Consider the following 15,706-nt stretch of genomic DNA (forward strand, 5'->3'; position numbering starts at 1 on the left):
TTCAAATCTGAGATTCAGATCTGTTGCTCAGATGGTATATAATCACAGGTTGACTAGGAATTTTCTTTTCCCTGATCTTTATTTGCAGACTTACTCTTAACTGCTTTCACAAGGTAAGCCTTGTCTGTAATTGTCTCAGCTCTATCACAGCTGAGACTTAATCCTTTTTTCCTTCCACAGCTGCATTTTTTTTCAGAACAAATTATATATTTATGCAACACCAAGGACTGCAATTTTCTCGTGTATTTTGTTGTTGTTGTTGTAGTTGTTGTTGTTTTTTTCCCTGCCTTTTTAATCAGGTTTTCTACTCCTACTCATCATGTTTTTCACTCTAAGCTCAGGAACGAACCCAGGTATGGCTAGGGATAATTCTTGGTAATAAATCTGCAGAGGAAACCCCAGATGGCAAAAGGTGTCTTAAAACTGGTGAGAAGATGGCTATAAGCACTAGAGCTAAGTAAACATTTAGGTTCTTAGTTTCCCACTGAAATATTCTGATGATCTAATAGCCCAATTAAATTGCCATGGGACCTTAGAATTCTCATTAGTTGCACCTGATTAAAATAAAGATTGATTTTTCTGTTTTTTTTCTATAAAGGCATTTGGGCTGACAAGGAGTACAACTCACATGCCTGATACCTCCAATAAGCAGAGCACTAAGTGCTGCAGACCTCTTGAAAGTAAGCTGCCCTTAAGCACTCCTGCTTAACTAGCTCCGCACAGGATTTATCTGCCATTTTCTGAAGAGTCAGTTCCCAATATTGAGAGGAGGATATTGAAGTACAATGATTCTGGAGAATGAGAAGAGATGAAATAAAAGTATGATTAACTGTTAAACTATTGTATTAGAGTTAGTTCCAGTTTAGATGTTTTGGGGTTTTTATCTCAATTTATAGTCAGTCCATTAACCTACAGGTCACACTCTTTCTGACTGATCATCCTGAGCTCAGGTCTTGTAGACAGGGAGATAGTAGCGTGTTTAATGCCACTTATCTCTTCTGCCAGGCATCAAAAGTAATGAAGTAAAGGATTTTTTAAATATAAATTCAGAAAATACAGAACTTTATTAAGGTGTTGTGAGTGGGTGGTTAAAGAGATATCATTATTTTCTTTGAATAAAATGAGCTTGCATGGATGAGGACAAAATATCTCCAGTATTTCATGTTGTGGTGGTTAAGCTGTGCTTGCAGTTTCCAGGTGATATAAAAACAGTGCTGCAGGTCTTCTCAGCTGGAAAAAAACCTGGGAAGCAAAATGACTGCTTAAAGAAATGTAAGGAGGATATAAAGAGCATAAATATACATAGGGGTATGCAAAATTCTTCCTGGTTTTGATAATGATAGAAATCTCATTTCTTATATAACTGAGGGACTTTGCATACATAATCATACACATAATAGAAAACTTGCAGATTAAAGTCCTTGCTGGAGTCAAATCCTATAGATAGACTTTTTATTGTTATAGTGAATAGACCAATCCAGGTGGCTGAAATCATCTTTCTGAAAGTTGGATGTGTTCCCACAACAAATGCTCTGGTTTAACCATGATGTAACACAGATACATCAAGACCTTTAAACCTTTAAAGCAATATGCAATTTCATTTTCCTTTTTCCTTGGCTAAAAGTTTACCAGGATCAATCTGTTATGCACCATAAAATTTCAGGATTGTGACTAATCTTAAAGATAGATTTAAGCAGTGTTATTATGGTTGACTTGTGGAAATAGAGTGAGAGCATAAGAAACGACCATGGGGCAATATTTCATTTGGGTAAAGACTGAAATGCCATTGGATTGATAAGTAATGTAGCGTATATATTCTAAAGAATGATAAAATCAATTTATATTGATGATGTAGAAAATGCAGTTTGGCATGTATAAAGAAGTGCTTTCCAAATACATGACCTCTCTTAAACCAAGTGTGTTAAAAATTTCACAGCCTTACAGGTTCATGTACCCCTGGTAGACAAAAAAAAGCAGTGCTGAGTCTGCCAGAGTTTCACAAGTGCTTGACCTTGATGTTTATTCAGATATTCTCAAGTCTACAACTTCAGTTCACTTGTCCTCTATATGATTTCATCTACTGTGACAGAGCTGTTTGCTGAAGTATTCTTGTGGACTTCTCCTAAACAATTGTCATTCTGAATAGCTCATGGCATGGCACTCCAGAGTAATACCCTTCTATTCAGAAGTGATGCTTAAGGAGAAGAGAAGGATTCCAAAAGTGCTGTATACCCCCTACTGAGACTGAAAGATTGTGGCAGAATCCCTCTGAAATTAATGTTTTATCTTAAGACCCTTCATGATAAAAGCTGTTCTTTTTTTTTTCGATTGTCCGACCAGATTTCAAATGGCCATTGTTCTCAAATAATACTTTATTTTGCAGTTACTGTTCCATTTGCTTCCTTCCCCACATTTCTATACCACCAAACAAAAGGATCAGAATTATGCTATATTTTTCTGTAAGAAAAGACAGACTTCAATGCAAGGTAAAACCAAAACCAAAAAACCACACCTATACAACTTTAAAATTTTTTTGGGGAGCGTAACCCAAATTTCCTGTGTTGGTTTACTGCACATACATGTTGACTGAAATGTGTTTGGATGAACAGTCAATTTTTTTTATTTGCTGTGTTGTGAAGGACTATTTATAAAGGAGAAAACTGGAATTCTCCAAGTATAGGAACTGAATATTTAATATTAAAATTGTATAAACTCACAGTAGACTGTAATTTAACAGAAATTCAAGAAGGTAATACTGCATTGTGCTAAAAATAACCTTATTGTCATCTGGATTAAGAGTATGTGTAATTAAGAAAAAATTGCAACCACATCTGAGTAATTGATTTTAATCAGTCACTCAGGCCATGTGCCAGAGTCAGCAGACAGATGTATATATATTACCTCTGTAGTTATTATGTTGGTTTCTAGATTTGAGAAAGGGTTTTTTTGGTTGGAACTGAAAAATATATGAAAAAGGAATGCAAGAACAATGGTTGTCTACAGCCCAGGGGCTTACACCTGCTAAGATATTTGATTGGTTGACAAGGAGCTGAAAACCAAAATATTTTGGTGCTGTCAGCAGTTGAGCTAATCCCTCCCCCATAGGACAGGCTCTCAGCAGTGCTCTCTGGGAAATGTAATCTGGTTTTGGAAGCTTACACCATGCAAAACAAATTTCTAACTAATGTGTCCTAGAGGATGGTTACATATTACAAGAATCCTTCCTCCATCCTGTTCTCCTGGTGGATTGTGGCAACATCCATTTCCCCTCATTCCTCATTTCCCCTCATCCTGCTATGATGTGCTCTGTCATATGAAATACGGGTACCTTGCCCATTGTGGTGCTTCATGGTGAAGATCATTAATGAAAATATGCAGTTCACTATTAAGACTTCAGGTAAAGTTGTGTAGCCCCTGTGATCAGGAGGCAATGGTACTGATTTGGTGCTGCTAAGAATAAAGGAGTTGTTAATTCAGTTATAAAAAAGGATATTTTTGCATTATGATCCCTATTTTGCAGTTTCCTGCCCATAATGACCTATGCAGATTTCTTTACCTTTTCATTATCTGACAGTTGACTGACTACTGTTTGTGGCAGACCAAACTCTAAAGAGAGAAAGTTATGAATCCCTCCTCTCTCCAAAAGCAATATTTCAGAGAACATATGGGATCTGCAGACCAGATTCATACTTCTCTGATCTCTAGTCATTCTTCCTGATGAAGTACTGGCACATCAACAAAACCATCATAAAAAGTAGCAATGTTGTACTTTAAAGTGCCAGTTCTGTGATGTGTCACTGGTACCCAGGTGTAATTAAAAAAAAAAGAGTGAGTGTGGATATGCTGTGATTAGATTTGATCTCACCTAGTTACACAGCTTTAATGAATTTCACTTTGATTTACCTCCAGATGTAGAAGTGAAGCAGGTCTAGTCCTCGGCAGAAAAGAAGGAGGCAAGTGAGCAAAGCTGGCTCTTCACAGTAGCTTAATGAAAACTGAATTCAGTCACCCCAGAAATGAGAAGAAAATAAGAGATATTCATCATTCAGGCCTCTTCCTTCCTGGTGAAGGCTGGAGCTCTCCATGTATCCTGTGAGGGCTGCCAGGCTCCCATACAGCACAGGCAACACCAAGATGATGCAGCTGGATTGCCCCCATCCTCCATCTCATAACCTGCTGCTGAGTCTTGTCAGCACCTGTGTTGTGTGAAAAGAGTATGGTGGATGAAGGTATGAAAGGTCAGCACCTCTGTTAGCACTGCTCCCCCCTTCCCCTTGGGAAATGCTCCATTGCATTCAACCTTTGTAATTTAGAACAATACAAAATATTAAAATAAATACGATATTGTCAGATTATGAAGTATCAAGAACAGCCTCATGCATCCTGAAAATGAATAAATTCATTTTACTTTATATAGCATTTCTTGACTAAAAAAATGCCTCAGTCTATACTCTTACTTGAGCTGGGCTTTAGGAGATATATAAAACACAGTGTCTGAAGACCCTTGTGATTAGCTGTAAGCTGGCTATATATTAGTTTCCTAACACAATTCCGTTACTGCACAATAATTTACAAGTCTAGGCATAATAATATGGTCTCTAAAATAAGCTCTTGTGTGTGTGTCAGAAATGCCTTAGCAAGAACTGTAGCACTCTTGGTGTGCTGCAGTTGTAGTGACAGTCAATTTTTAGGCAATCCTCCCAGTTAAAATTACTCTGATCTCTACAATCCATCTGCTAGACAGATGGACAGTTGGTAGTTCCTGGAAAGAGGTCACTTGGTCTGTTCAGCCTGGAGAGAGGAGACCTCACTGCAGCCTACAACTTCCTCATGAGGGGAAGAGGAGGGGCAGCGAATGGTCTCTTCTCTGGGGCGAGCAGTGACAGGACCCAAGGGAATGGTCTGAAGTTGTGTAAGGGGATGTTTAAGTTGGATATTAGAAAAAGGTTCTTCACCCAGAGGATGGTTGGGCACTGGAACAGGCTCCCCAGGAGAGTGGTCACAGCACCAGTCTGACAGAGTCCACGAAGTATTTGGACAGTGCTCTCAGGCACATGGTGTGACTCTTGGAGATGGTGCTGTGCAGGGCCACGACTTGGACTCGATGATCCTTGTGAGTCCCTTCTAACTCAGCATATTCTCTGATTATGTGAAAATGTTGTCACTACACCATTTCTCTTATGTTCTGGCTGTTGTGGCTCCATTGCAGATGCAAACTAGGCAGAAAGCTGATACCCCCATCCAGATATTTCCTTGTTGTAACAGCGTATTCCAGTTGGGCTGGAATAATTTTGATGGATCTTATCCCCAGTCCAGACAAGAGTCTGAAAGAGCAGTAGTGGAAGTTCTGACATCATGCAGGAGTCAGTAACAGACAGAGATCTCTTCAGGTGCAATTTACAATCCTCCATCTCCTCCTGAAGCTCACAGGCTACCTGCACACACGGCACAAAATCATTACTGCTAAAGAAGCTCTCTTAAAATATCCGGGGCAAAATTATCTGCCAGAACAGTTTCTGTCCATTCATTAAAGAGTGACAAGCATTAGTAAAAGCCATAAGATCCTGCTTTCACTAAGACTGAGTGTCCTTGTTCCAGATCCATGGGGTAGATCAATCTGGAGGCCAGTCAGTTATGGAATCCCTGCAATGGGATGAAACAACACTTGGAACATTATGCATTTATTGACTCCAAGACAGAGAGGAATGGCTCCATATAAGCAAACAGCTGAGGGATAGGTCTGTAGCCATTGGAACCTTGCACTGCTTCAGTTACCCCAGTGGATCTCCTCTCAATTTCTGAAGTCATTAAAACAGCTGAAGATTTCAGTATTTATTTGGAATAAAAAGATATTGTAGTAACATCAAGAAGCTGTGGTAGGGTAAATGATTCAAAAGGCAGCCTGTGAGCTGGGTGATGACAATAAAAAACACCTGGTACAACACTTATAGAAGGAATCACTAGAATGCTTAAGGGCAGAATTTGTATGAAGAAGCTGCCTGGTGACATCAGGTAAATATTTATAGAATAACACAAAACATTTCCAGAATTGCTGTAATGGCACAAAAGACAATTGTTTTTCAACCTTTATGTGTGCCACTTAGCTTTATTGGTGCCAACAGACCTAAAGAGTAGTTTCAGACGCCTGAGAAATAAGGTCTCTTCCACAAGTGACCCACAAATAAGTGAAAAGCTCCTCTGATAGAGTGCCAGCCCTGAGTGTGAATGCTTGTCTTTTTAAAAACTGAAATGATTTGTATCAAACTTCCCCTTTTGATTTCCCTCATGAAACATTAGGAGGAACACTAGTACCCAGGGGGAAAGATAAAGACAGCTGTGCTGGCATTTAAGCTGGCAAAACACTGCAGTGGGAATACACTGCCCGGGAGAAATTTATGAAATATGCGTATCCAGATTAAGTATATCCTTTTTATTGTTATGGACTGTCTCTGAAGCTGTTTGAAATGTTTAACTGCTTACAATTAAATGAATGTGTTTGCCTTTGGGAAGGCTTCACATGAAACCATGGAGCCAATCAATAAAAATTCACAATAGAATTTGAGAAAAGTATTAGCAATTAGTCAATATGTGTAATAATTTATTTCAGTTTTCCTAATCAGTCGTGAGAATAGCTAATGTATGTGCTAATATCTTATGTCCCTACTGCTATTTCTACTTACCAGGAACATTTTATGAATATTGTCTATTTTTTTTAATAGTTATTACATACATATAGAACTGGAATTCCTTTCCAGGGAGTGTACATCCATTCTAAGAGCAGACATTCATGTAAATGTGTTGAAAATGGTTTTACAACTTGTTTGTTGTCACATGTTTGAACTGATAAAAGCTCAACCTGATTTTATTCCACAAAATTTTTGATAAATGGCAGTTGGTAGTCTGGCATTCACTGGATGTTGAGAATTAAAAGATGTGATAAAGAGTTCTATATTGCGGTGCCACTGAGTTGGCAGGCTGGCAGGATAAGCCAAAAGAAACTAGAAATGTAGGGGGAAAAATATAAAAAAATATATATTTAATTTTGATTAGCTGAGAGTTATAGAAGGATACTGTAACCTCTGCTAGGCAGTGTTCACCTGTGGGTCACAAAATGGGAGTGTGTGGGATGATTGTACTGGCAGGAATCAAATCTACCATGATTACAATTGCTTAAGAAACTATCAGGCTTCTGTCAATAAATACTGTGACATCACTGGGCATAATGAATAATTATGAAGGCATTCAAGTTGGTCAAATCAATCAGAAAAGACCCCTTATTTCAGCATCTCTACAAAGTTGGAGTGGACCCTGATCAGCTCCTGGAACATCAACATCTGATTGCTGCTCTTCTCTCTTTCCCCCAGCTGTGATTCCTTTTTCTCTGTTTTGGTTGTCTTTCTCTTCTTGCACTTGCAAGGGATTTGACTTAGCTCCTCTCCACCCAACACGTAGAAGCACTATACCACTGTATCTCTGTATGTAGAGGTGGTTAAAATATGTATTTTTCAGCTGCTGGTTTGGCCCCACTACCCGATCTGTGTGCCTCCAATAGGAAGCCTACAAAAGAGAATGAGCACTAGAGAGAGCACGAGGCTTTCCCCAGATTTCCTCTGGGGTTTGGGGTGTTGTTTTTTTTTTTTTTTTTTTTTGTTTTTTTTTTTTTTTGTTTTTGTTTTTGTTTTTGTTTTTGTTGTTTTTTTTTGTTGTGAACACAAAGCTTGTTCTGTCTTCTGGGAAGCATATGGCACTCCAGTAACGGGAATGAGAGCTCCAGATTGGATATTCTCAACCTGTGTCCTGTGGGATGCTGGAGATTGATGGAGTATTATCAAGAGCTCTGGGAAAGTGCTTTAAATGAGATAATCATCTGAAAATATCAATTTCATTGTCAGTGCATCCATCTTCTCTGGAAAACTGCTGGTAGGCCCTGCTGGTGTAAAAGTGTCACTTGCAGCAGGGCTTCAGCCCTTGACTCTGTCTTGTGCATTGGAAGATGAGATAAACTCTTATGTTAAGGTCTTACCATTTTACCTTGAAAGATGCAGTGGCAAGTCTAGCTGACCTTCTTTCTCAGGAACTTCTCCAAAACTGAATGGATGTCTATTCATATCATAATCTTTTGCTTTTATACACGTGGGAGATGGCCTTGCCCTAGGGTGTCAGCAACATACACAAGAGACTGCAATGCTTGGGGAATAAAATGCATTATTTGCAAAGAGGGCTGCTTGTTGTGGAATCACTTTAAAGCATCCCTGCATAAGTAGTAAGTGGGATTGTGTTTCCTCAGGTCAATCTGATTTGCATAATTCAAAATACAATTTTTCTTCTGAATATGAGAAATCTTCCTACTATAAAGAAGATGGGAAAAAGAGAAGTGTACCTTCATTGTGCTTTCTCTTCCTCTCACAAGTACTTCAAATGCTCCTACACCCAAGTGAGATGCCTTTGTCTCATCCTTCTTAAGTATCCAGGTGGACTATGTTCTGGTCTGGCAGACTAAGCAGTCAAGAGAATCCATCTAACTGATAAGAAATTTCAATAGTTTACAGCAAAATACTGTCACAATTCAGGCAAACACTACCTGCCACTGGATCTTCATTTTCTAAATCGGGGTTGTCTTGCCTTTCATCTGGTTTTCTGTATGTACTCACCTGTTCGTAAAAATGTATTCACTGTGAGACCACTCATGTACATTTATTTAAGACAAAGATATTTGTTTTTCTGTAGCATCATGGGTAGAAATGTATACAATCTCAATACACCATTTTAATTTCTGTGATAATATTGGTGGGGGTTTTTTTAAGAATAGACAGAAAGAAACAGGATGTTAATTTAAAATACACAAACTTTCACATAAGCAGTTTTCTAAAACACATTAAAAGTAAATGTTATTGTCTAATTTTCTTTTAGATGGCTAATTCTTCAGATCTTGTGCAATAGTATCAATAATGTATTTAGTTTCTTGGATAAGATAATGTTCTGTAAAATTAAAAATTCAGAATTGTATATTTGAGAATTGAGATTTTACAGCTGGCTTTTTGGCAGAAAGGGACTAGGGCTTTTGTAAGAGCTCAACAATATAATCTTCATAAAATTAAGGGATTTCATAACGGTTCATTTGCTTGAGCTATTTCTAATACACTAGGACTTTATCTACGTGGTGAAAGCAGATGTGAACATGATAGCCTATAGTATATTAAAAAATGGCAAACTCTATTCAGTCTCCAAAAGTTGTTGCACAGGCACAAAGCGTAAGCAGTACAAAGTCAGGAACCATTTCCTTATGAACTAATGAGGTTTCATTTTGCCCTATTTTCACCTGCCAGAGGGAGAGCTAGAAGTTGTCCATTGGCGAGACAACTGAAAGCTTTTGGCATGAAGACAGATTAGACAAGCCCTTATCAGGAGCCTGGTAGTGCCAGGAGAGAGTGAAAGGGAGATGAGAGGTGACAAATTATGCTTGGTCCTGACCTAATGCAAAATCTTCAAGGTTTATGTTTCTGTGATACATGTACTGATCTGTGAAACAGCTCAGAAAATTGCTTTGAAAACAAGGGAGCAATTGTTATTTAGCTTACCTACTACATCATCTGGCAGGCATGGGGTGGAGAGAACAAACAGCTGGGAAAGGGTGATTTTAAAATCATTCCCCTATACTGTTCTTCCTCCCTTTACTAGGAGTTCTTGGGAACTCTCCAGTTTGAAATCGTGTGCAATCAAGATTTGGTGTTGATGTTTCCCCTGATTTGATGAGATTATCAAGGCACACCTGGATATATAACAGTGAGTGTTCTCCCAGTTTTGTGTTTCATGAAGTCCAAAGGAACGCACAGCTAAGTTCAGCTTCAGCTGGATCTGCTTCCATGGTTTTTTAGTTTCTCTGTTGGATTTAAGCACTCTGTACATCTTTCCTTTTTCTTCCTAGTACTTGGGCTCGCTTGTTGAGTCTCACCCTTATTTCACTTCCAACTCTGATTTAATCATTCTGAACTGACTCCTTGCCTCATGCAGAGCTGGGCTGGCCTCAGTGGCACTTGGCTGTGCTTGGCAGATGATCAATATTTTTGATCAGAGGCTGCTTGGAGCACCAATGATCCCCTTGGGTACTGCTGTGCTCTCTCTTGTGTCAGGAATTCCCTCTAAGCCAGGCTCATGTGCTGTGTACACCACTGCAGCTGCTTCCCCAGGCTCTCAGCAGATAAGAGACACAAACACATTCAGTGCATGCCCCTGCCAGCCATACCCTGGCAGCAGGGCAGCCCAGGAGCAGACCCTGGGTTGGGCAGTGGGAATCAAGCCCAGGGCACCTCCCTGACAGGCTTCATCAGCAGGCACAGATGCCTCTGAACTTCTGCAGAGACTCATAACACGGCTCCTGGCTGCAGCCCAGACAGAGCAGCCACCAAGAGCTTAATGGGTTTTCTCTGCTCCTGGGTCGGCTGAAGTGATCAGACATGCTTGGGTGACCAAGGAGTCTTCAGGAAATGTGTATGTAAGAAAGAATGCTAAATATTTCAGATATGAGTTTTATCTAGCTCCAGAAAAAAGTCAGTTTAGGAATACTCTTTTGCTTACTTTTCTTTTTTCAGTTTTTATTCCCAAGAGCTACCAGAGGCAGTTAAAGCAGGAATTATTTTCAAATGTGAATCACCACTCACCATATGGCTTGAAGTTGGAAATAAGCTTTTAATCATACTCCCATGTAAAAACACTATTCAGAAAATTCAGAATTCTTTTTCTTGTATAGAATATAATTCTTAACCCAAACTAGAAATTACAGAACAAAGACACACACAAACACACATGCAAAACACTGACTTTTTCTTGTCCTACATTTAATCTCCTGTTCCTGAAAACTTGAATTCTTTGGGAAATAATCTTCAAGAACATAAGTATATGCTGTTCAATCACACATTTCATTCAGTCAAAAGAAGTTTGGGGTTTTTTTCATTAGTCTTGCAGATTGCCTTAGTTAAGACTAAAGAAACTTATGATCTTTTAAAGGAAGGAAAATGTTTCCACAATTCACTTTTTACATTATACAAACATGCAGAATATATATTTGGAAAGCATTGTCTATTTTATCACTTTTTTACCCTCAGGACATGGTAGCCATGGTCCAGATGAATATGGATGAGGTGGTGGATACAGGCACGTAGGGCTACCTCTATTACCTGTGATCTGGGCTCCCTGTGGACACTGCTGTGAAGAGCACATCAAAGCTCAGGTTCCCTACAGAGCCTGTGCAGCTGTTCCATGCCCTGCTAGGAGAGAATGGGCTGCATGTTTATAAGAGAACTGCTAGAAGGCTTCATGTAAGACAATGTGGAATATGTAACAGAAAATTTTATGTAGCCCATCCAGAGAAAAGCTGGCAAGAGCTCAGGTGTTGCCATATCCCAAGATCTGGGGCTTGTCTGGCATGAGGACCTCTGGGAGTAAACTATGGAGTAAATGATCAAACTTCTGTGACTGGGTTTAAATTATTTCAGTGATCCTGTAATGCTACTTAATACTAACAAAAGATAGTATCAGTAAAGATTAAAATGAGGTTGTTAATAGAAAACATCAAGAGACTGAAAAGACACTCAAGCAAATTTGCTTAAGCATTTGAACAAATATTGGAGGATATTCAATACAATGTTCATTTTCTTTTTTCGTTCCCAGAATGAGAGGCAAATCTCACGGAAGTGCCGGTCCATTGAGTTTATAATCATGGAATAAATTGTGTTTATCTTATTTGGAAAAAGAAATGGTTTTAAAAAGAATCATATAGACAAGATAATCTAATAATTCAATGCTTACTGCTATAATTCTCTGAATTGTTTTTTTAGGGTTTTTTTGTTTGGTTGGTTGGTTGGTTTTTTGTTTTGTTTTGTTTTGTTTTGTTTTTTCTAGTTCATACTTCAGTCCTTAGATTAAATAGCCAGGATAATTTGATTGCAAAACAAAATTGAAGTCCTCTGAAGCAAAATCCATGTGGAGTTTTCTATTAAAAGGAAAACAAGTTCTCAACATTGCAGTCTGACATATCCCAGTCTTAAAAGTGCTCAACTGCTGTCATTGAAAATACATCAATAGAAAACAGGTACATCAATGTTATGTGAAGGGCTATAGGTTTTGGTAAGGCACATGCTTTACCTCCTTTTAAGCCAGCACCAGTTTTACAACTTTGCCAGCTGTCTCCTTTCACTTTTCATATTGGCAGTTATTCATTAGAATAATAAATTTATCTAATGGTTTGGGTTGGACGGGACATTAAAGATATCTGGTTCCAGCCTCTCTGCCACAGGCAGGGACATCCTACTAGACCAGATTGCTCAGAGCTCTATCCAGTCTGGCCTTAAGTACTTCCAGGGGTGGGGCATCCACAGCTTCTCTGGGAACCTAGGTAAGATAATATTAATAGCTCATGGCTTAGTGAGTAGTTATACTTTAATGTTCATATATGACTACCTAAAAAAAAGCAGTGACTACTGAAGAAACTTCATAACTTTTTATTCAAAATTCTCATGTTGAAGAAGTCAAGTGAGAGAGAAGAAAGAGAGGAAAGAAAACAGAAGAAATGTTCCTCTGAAAGTTCAGTTTTGTCTGGGCTGTTGATGCAGTTTTCTTATACTCTGCAACACTAAGACATTGATCTGTGCTAGTCTTCATGCACAGTTTTAGTCTCAAGATATCTTTATTCTTCTGTTTAAAATCTAGAGATCTTAGAGGGTATTTTTCATGATGGAGTATGAAGCATTAAATGGCTCATGCAAGAAAATATATGCTTCCTCATATGAGGCTCATATACACATTTGAAGCGTCAGACATATGTCAGTAAGGAATATGCAGCACAATGTTATTTTTTTTCCCTTGATATTGAACTGCTGAACTTACTTCAAATTGTCCACCTACACTTGCATCTGTTCTAGGGTCCACTCTATTTTTTAAATTTCTCCCACCTGCAAGTATGGGCATATGTATGTCTCCTTTTTCTAAGGACAAAAAATTGTGTGGCTGGGGCTCTGCTTTCATCTGAGATGGAGGAGATGGACAAAATGCATTTCCCATCCATGTGCAAGATGTTTTACATTGTGTAACTGCAATGATAAGCAGTGGTCTGTCAGATCTGTTCAGCACAAAGAGAGAGAGAATGGCAGTGAAACTGTGGTATAACTTTTGCAAAAGCAGAAGCCTTTGGAATCTGTGGTTTTTGACAGCAGAGACTCCTGTGAAGATGGAGGGAAAACATTGAGTTGCTGTGCTGAAAAGCTCTCTGTCAGTACAATTAACCTCTTGGTCAAGTGTTTTCTGTATAATGCTGGGCATCTACACTCATGCTTATTTTGAAAAGTTTCATGATGCTTCCTTTCATGTATGAAAATATTTTTTGTATATAAAATGGGGCTAAAATTTTTTCAGTATTTCCAGTAACATCATGTAATTCATCCTCCATCTGCAGACCTGAATTTTTCAGATCTCAGGATGATCTAAAGTTGCTCTACTCAGTTTTCCTAGGATTCATCAGAAAGCCTGCACACAGTAATGATGATTACCAGATTTGCATGTGTCTAATAATTTTTCAGTAATGAGATTGTTCCTTCAAGAGAGTAGAAGAAAACTTACACTGAATTTTCCATTGCAAGCTTCATTGGCTCACCACTAGTAAGGGGCCTTCAATGTCAGGCTGCAAATCTCCCCAATAACTACGTGACCTTTGTCTCCTGAAAACTCTATTAACAATGTCTTTCTATACTCTCCTAATTTTCTTCAGATGCTCAAAAAATTTCGTTCTAAGTTCAAGTACAAGTCAGTCACAGTTTGAGCAAGTTTCAGTACCAAAGTTTCTCTCCGTAAGAAAGTCCAAGAAGGAAAATCTTCACTGACCTCACTGATCATTCTCTTTCATTGCAGGCAGGATGAATTCATCTTTTTCTGAAAATTATTTGCCTGCCCAGCTTTTGTTAGAGTCAGAACTACCAAGCTTGGCAAACCCAGCACAGGAAGACCTGGTGTGTTCCTGGAGTCCGACTGCACAAGGTCTCCATGAGTAGTCGGTTATATTAAAGACATATCAGCCTCTGTTTGAATCCATAACTGATGCTTATTTGTGTTCTGGCTATTTGTCCAGGACTTCAGCATTATGACAGCTGAGACTAGCAGGTACCCAGAAAATTGAGCCATTTCATGGAGCTTTAGAGGGGGCTTTGCTGCTACAGGAGAGGGACAATTGCTGAATTTGTCTGTACTTCAGATTTTTTTCTTTTCACTTTTCTTCTGGGAAAAGCAAACCTTGGTTTAAAAGGTTCATCAATAATATTAAATACTGCTCATCTATCTATTTGGTTTTCACACAGTGGTCTCTGCTGTTGTAGTAATCCTATCTCATCACAGCATCGAATTTCTCTTCCTCCTCTATAATTATATCATCTTTCTTAATAGTATTGCATATATTTTTATAAACCCTGAAGGCACTGTTAGAAACAGTCTAAACTTGACTAGGAGGAGACATAAATTCTAAGTAATATTTTACACTGGCAGGAAAAAAGCTCTAGAGAATAAAAAATAGTGCTGAGATACAAAAGTGGTCCATAGGGAGAAATTTTTATCAGCATGTGGGGGAAGTATCATAAAGAGAAAACCTTTCCTAAAAATCTTTAATACATCTGGAGCATTACAGCACTCTGAAATTTAACTTTTCCAAAATGACATACAGCTTTTTATAAGACAGATAAATCTAATCCTGCTAACCTCTGGCTGATTCTCTGTGCAGCTCATGGGAACAGATGTCAAGATAAACTCATGCATCTTTGTCTTGCATTGTATCTCACTGAGGTGGAAGACCTCACTGTGGCATGCCCCAGAGTACCAGGAGGCCAGTGTTGGAGCAGAATTTCAGTGATGCAGAGGTCATACTCTCTCTCTCTGCACCTGAAAGGGCTAAACACCTACAAAAACATGCTCAGGGTTGGAGTGTTTTAGATTAAATCACATTGCAGAGTGTTTCTCTCTCTGGGCACGAGAGCAGCAGAAACATTATGATGACCTCCTAGATAAGAAGTACTTTTTCTTTTTAAGTGACATTATGTATTAGCTGGTCCTTTCAAGGACACAATTTTTAGTAGGGCTTTAAGTAGCTGTCTAACACAAACAACTTGCCTGGTGTGAGACCTGGATTATGCAATTTTATTGCACAGCGCTTCCTTGCAGCTTTCAAAAGAGAATTTTTGAACCACAGTGGTAGCAAATGCTGTAACAAAGGCTTAAAGGGAGTTATCTACTCTCAAGCCAAGGGTGAAAGTCTGGAAAAACAGTCAGTGTTCAAAAAAAAAAAAGGAGTAGATGGTTAAAAATGAAGTTTTAAACAGCTCTTCTCACCACTGGTCAAAGAATGAGAAGCTGGATCAAAATGTACCATGAGAAACAATATTAGCCTTTCTACATACCACTTTCTATTCTCTGGGCATTTGAAAGGAATTATATTTCATATTTCAAATTATCAATTTTATGCAGATAAACGCCTTTACGTTATTAGCACCATTTGAAGCAGCCTTAGTGAAAATTCAGCTCTTTCTCTATTTCCCAGGTGGCAGGTTTTGGGAGGAGTAGGAAAAGGAAAGGGGACAAACATAGTTATAAAAGAGAAAAAAGGAATGCAAAAGCCACTGTCTCTTCTCTCAGACTTACTTCTCATGTTAGAGTGTATCCAAAGGTTAGATTA

General features: G+C 38.6%; 1 long non-coding RNA gene across 2 annotated transcripts; it reads left to right on the top strand.

The window, feature by feature from the left end:
* Positions 1-261: 261 nt before the first annotated feature.
* Positions 262-4,366, top strand: LOC138105922 (uncharacterized). Of its 2 annotated transcripts, none has more exons than XR_011148794.1 (4): positions 262-353; positions 599-819; positions 2,384-2,486; positions 3,910-4,366. It is a non-coding gene; the product is annotated as an uncharacterized lncRNA (long non-coding RNA). The 2 variants fall into 2 exon arrangements; XR_011148795.1 differs by having other exon boundaries at positions 599-680.
* Positions 4,367-15,706: the final 11,340 nt, after the last annotated feature.

This window comes from Aphelocoma coerulescens, chromosome 2 (assembly GCF_041296385.1).
Source record: "Aphelocoma coerulescens isolate FSJ_1873_10779 chromosome 2, UR_Acoe_1.0, whole genome shotgun sequence".
Classification (NCBI taxonomy): Eukaryota; Metazoa; Chordata; class Aves; order Passeriformes; family Corvidae; genus Aphelocoma; species Aphelocoma coerulescens.